Source organism: Mus caroli, unplaced genomic scaffold, assembly GCF_978045245.1.
Source record: "Mus caroli unplaced genomic scaffold, Mus_caroli_1 scaffold_18, whole genome shotgun sequence".
NCBI classification, from domain to species: Eukaryota; Metazoa; Chordata; class Mammalia; order Rodentia; family Muridae; genus Mus; species Mus caroli.
The window spans coordinates 83532523-83538072 of NW_028227273.1; positions in this window are offsets into that span (position 1 = coordinate 83532523).

Consider the following 5550-nt stretch of genomic DNA (forward strand, 5'->3'; position numbering starts at 1 on the left):
TTGTGAGTTCAGCGCTGTGCAGTCACTGACCAGCACACAGATCCTCAGAAGGACTGTCTGCCTCTAAGTAGGCTGTGGCTCACAGCCCTGTAGCCTCTGTAGCCCTCAGAGTGCTGGCTGCCCCCTGCAGCATAAGAGCCCCCATTCGGAACATTGGGCATAGGACAAAGAAAAGGAGCCACAAATGGACTAGTGAGCACCTTTCTCTAAACTGCCGGATTTACTCAAAGCTGAATGAACAGGATTTGCTGGTGAGAGCCTGGGATTCAAAGTTAGAAAACCTCAGAGCAAATTGCCAAACTTTATGCTTTAATTCTCGATCTTAATTGTATGATAACAAAGCTTCCTGGCTTGAAGTAATAGGGTGTAGTTAACAGCCCTCCGTGGCAGTATTTCATCCAGGCTTGATGGGGCAATTTGAAAATATCATTAAGGAGACTTGTTGTACAATTGAGCACTGCAAAAGTGTGATTATCTTAGGAGATTAAACCCTCAACCATCATGTGGGCCCCCTCGGTGTGCATCTCCTACCAATTTAACTCTTGGCTGAAAGCTGAGCTCCGAGCTACTGTTTAGACACAGAGGCCTGGAAGTCTTCTGTTAGGGTTTTTAAATATCTTGCATATTCTCAAAAGGCATTGCCTGACGCCGTGACCTCCACAACAATGATTCAATTTTTTTTTCATTTGGCATATGAAGAAGAAATGGAGGAGGAAGAAGAAGAGAAGACAGAGAAGGTGGAGGAGGTAGGCAAGAAGAAAGCTAACAATGAAAGAAGACAAAGAAAGGAAAATTCACCCAACCTCTTGTGACTCTGACACTGTTTTGAGTTATCCTGTCTTCCAGATAAGATGTTACAACAGAGCAGGGCTCACCAACACCATAGCACGGGCACCAGTTTGGAGTCTGTCTCACATGCTTCTCTCAGTTGCTCCTTTTGGCTCCTTTCAGGGCATCTTCTCAGGTTAATAACTGTATCTACCTCATTGCTGTTCTTGTTACCCCATGTTCAAAGGTACCACATTTTTCTTCCTCGTTCATCTGCTGACTGACATCTCCACTGTCGCCACTTCCATGCTATCGTGAACAGAGCTGTGATGTTTCTAATTCTTTGCTTTCATTTCTGGGGGCATTACTTCTGTGGGCTGAAGAGAACAGTGCCTGCAGAGTTTGTAAACATGTAATTTAGCTGACATTGCTCCCAGAAGTTCATGTCATACTCATTGAAATTAACTCAGTGTGATGGGATTTGAGTTCACAATATGTAATTTGAATGCACACATGACCGTACTAAGTATTTATTGCCATCTCCAGGGGTCCTTTAATAGACATAGATGTCACAGTCTCTCAAGTCAGTTCATAGAAAACCTTGAGAAAGAATTCGTTTAGCTGAAAGTGTGAAAATTTAAACATCTCTAAACAGAGGTTTTCTTTATTTTTTTCAATCATGCCAATCTGGGGCTGTGTTCTCGTGTCTACCGAATGATGTCCAACACCGATATTCAAATAATTCAATCTGCTTTTAGCTTTTATAGAAGAATTTAAGCAGGTGCTTGTGGAAATAATTGGATATTTCTATATACAGGATTTAGCCTTAATTATGCACATATTTATACATCCTCTTCGTGGTCCCTAATGACTCTAGAGCCTGTTGCTTCATACCAGTGCCCAAATATACTGAGCAATGTTCAAGGTCAGCCAGAAGAGTCACTAGGGGGAATTACCCTCCCAACAACCTACAGAATGGGCAGAATGGGTTCTACAGGGTCTTCTCTAAGCATTAGCTTCATTTGCAGCCATGCCCCAGTTGTAAAGTAAGCAATCAACTGGGATCAAAGAGATACGCTCAAAGAGATCCTTTGTTAAGAATTCATCAACCTTCCAAGCCATTCCTCTCAAAGCTTCTTCAACTTTACCCCACCATGTCTGGCATATTCAATATAATGAGCAAGTTAGTGTATTAAAGCTTACATCCTCAACCACAGAAAGAGGTACCTGGGAATAGTGCATGGCTTGGAAAACTCTAAGTCCACCCCTGATGACCTATTTTCTCCAACAAGACCATACCTGCTAGATCTCCCACAAACAAAGCCAACAACTGAGGACCAAGTGTTCAAATACCTGAGCCGATGGGAGACTTTCTCATCCAGATCACCACACAGTGCCAAGTGTTGTTATGCAGTTCAGCCAGGACACAAAGGCATCTAGTGTTCAAATTGTGGCCACTCAATTATGAGAGGAATTATGAGAGGGGCTGAGAATGTGGCCATGAGAGAACGCTTACCTAACAAGAGTTCAATCCTTAACAAGGGGATATACATTACACAGTGCCTCATAGAGACAGTTTGATGATAGATCAAACTGAAAAGTTATACTTAGTCTTAGATTAAATGGAACATGGACTTCAATGGCATTTCTGCACATGCAGAGTTCAGACCATGCTAAAGACTCTTCCATTTCTGTGTGTTCCATGTAAATGTTTATAAGCATGGACAGAGCCCATGAAACCAAGTGGAAGCAAACCCCTTCTCTCTGCATCCTTCTTTGGTACTAAAGTCTGAAGTTGTGGGTCTGTCTATGCCAAGAACAAGAACAGAAACAGAAACAGAAGCCAGACTCCCTCACACTGTGTCAGTGTGCTACAACAGGGTTCCGTCTGATCAAATCAGCTGTGTGAAACAAAATGAAAATTGAAATTACAACACACACACACACTATTTTCAGCCCTCTGGGATTACTTTATAGTCCCCCATGCCCTTCTATGTAGATATACTATCCCGCATCTTTGTATGTATAACATCACCCCACTAAGACCGAGGGTTACAGGGATACCCTCATTACATACAGAACTGAACCGAGGCCAGACGTGAGAGATGAGAATATCTTTGCTGAATAGGGCTAAAAGGACTCTGAACTGCCCATCTCCACCCCATCCCGTCAAACCCCATGGTCTTCTCTGGTTTCAGTATACACACCAGAGAAGCTCTCTGGCAGCCTCTCGGTGCTAAGGGTACTGAGCAGGGAAATGTAATGTACACCCTCTCTCTTTTGATCTCATCTAATGCTCTCCTTTAAATACCAAGGTATTAACAGATAAACCATGTAGAAATGGGCGAATAGATGAACCGCTCAGTCTATGGCATTACATGAGGGATTGGACTGGATTAAAATTTCATCATTTATCTTCCACAGTCTTCAAAATCCAGTGTTATTTTTACCATTCTATGTAAGCCAAGCGGATGTGCTTACATGACTTAGACTTTTAAGCTGTGAATTCCATTTGCTTTATCCATTATACTTGTGAGATGCCTGATACAGAGCAAATGCACAATTACATATAGTACTTATTCAGGGAAAAAAGTTCCTTGAAAGGAGGTACACTGTACATATTTTAACAGGTATGTGCGTGTGCTTGTGTGTGTGCGCCTCTCTCTCTCTCTCTCTCTCTCTCTCTCTCTGTGTGTGTGTGTGTGTGTGTGTGTGTGTGTAAAATGTGTAATATGTGAGTGTCCCAGGGCTTTACCAGGACAGAAGTGTGATCTCATTGGTTGACTGAGTTATGTGATGTGCCCAACTTTGAGCAAGGCCACCTTGCTCTGGCTGGACAGCATTTTGTCTTCTCTGCCTACGAATTGATGGCTTTAGCAGTGTTGCTGGGGAGAGCACATTAAGTAAAGCCCTTCAGCCAGAATGAACTCCTCGGTACATCCACGCATGCGGACAGCATTGCCTCTGAATGAGTGTGGTAGAAATGAAGCCACGGGCATCCTGCTTCTGAGTGTGTGTGTGCAGATGCCCCAGATTTTTAAAGACACTCTCTGCGTTGAGGGCAGAGATAACAGATGTTCTGGATCTCTCCGATCTCCCCTTTCAAATCTCACAGACGGAAAGAAGCCCGGAAGCAGTTCTATTCCTTAGGATGAAGCGAGATGAGAGCAGATGATTATATCTGGGTGCTCTGATGAGGAAACATCATTTATGAAAAAAATAATTTAGCATTGATGAGAAAATAATTTTGAGAGGGTGGGGGTTAAGCCAACCATCTCAAGCATATTTCCTATAGAAAATCCACCGACCAAATATAGATTGAAGATACCGGAGGGTGGAGTAAGAACCTGGATATGTAGACAGGAGGCTCAAAGGTATGATCAGCTCCATAATACATATGATACAGCAAGAAACACTCAGAGAGACATCGACAGGTACTATCAGCCTCCGTGTCTTTCTACCAGGGTCGCCCATTTGGAGGTCATTTCCTGGCTTCTGAAGCCCACTGATGAGGAGTTTCCAGGTGGGAAGACAGCAGCTTCTCTGTGGAAAGGTGACCCAGTGACTTCTGGTTCCTGTGGGATTTTATTCTCAGCAAACAAGTGTTGTGGTTAGATTCCCACTGGCTTTTCAAAGCCATTCTTAAACTCCTGGGTGGTAGAGGGGGGATTGAACACTGATCCACAGACATATGTCAGAGTCCCTTTCATCCACTGAGTGGACTAATAACTGCTCTACATCAAAAGGACAAATTGAAGATGGGGCACGTTGGTTCTCCAGGGGAACATCTCATCCTGCCAGGAACTGAGCTGTGGGGGAGGGTGGGCTGAGGATCACAGATTCCCTCTGCATTTATCTGTGCTTTTGCTCCCCCGTTCATTCTGACTTAAGCCATCCTTTTCCTAAGAAAATTACTTCCAATTTCTAAAATTCTTGAGAAATCCTCCCAAGGAAAGGGAAGAGCGTCTCGTTCCTCACTGCGATTAGCTCTCACGTTCTCCGTGGTTTCATAGCTCCAATGCGCAAGTCTGCAATTTGTCTTTTTTGTCCACATTAATTTCTAGTATTTTCAGAAATTGCATGTTTGAGGAATGGCTCATACATTTTTTAAGCTCCTGACAAGGAGAAGAAGAGGAGCTATCCTGTCTGAAAATACTTCTTCTGATCCTGTCACAGATATTGTAACAAAGAAAAGGAGAGGTTGGTTTGTTTGTTTCTTTCTTTTTGTGTTGCCAAAAGACTGACTGGCCCTAACTAGCAACACTTTATGAGTGTCAATGAGTGATGTGGGTGTCCATGTGTCCAGCCACTGAGTCTCCATGGCCACTGGCTAGAAGGTCCTGAAGAAACAGTCCTGTAGAATTGGGGACTCTGCTGGAAATAGCTTGTGGAGGTTCTTTCTCAGCCTCGACTCTCGCCCCCTCACTGAGGGCTGGAAGATGAGATTAAGAAGAACGGGCTCCGTGGCAGAAAGCGGTCATCCCTGACTGGTATATTTCACTGCAATTTAAATATGAAAAGGGAGCTGAGCTGCTTACTCAATGCCAGCACCAGTATTCAGAGTGCATGGAAAGCTGGGTGTGGTTTTGTGTATCTGCAATCACAGCACTCCCTCTGAGAGGTGGGAGGTGGAGCCTTCCTGGAAATCCAGAAGTTAGTCTAGTCTTGGTGTATGTGATGATGAGCAGTGAAAAAGAGACCTTGTCTCCAAGGGCAAGAGGAGAACCAACACCCAGGCCTGACCTTTGACTGCCACACACATGATATAGCACACATCTATAC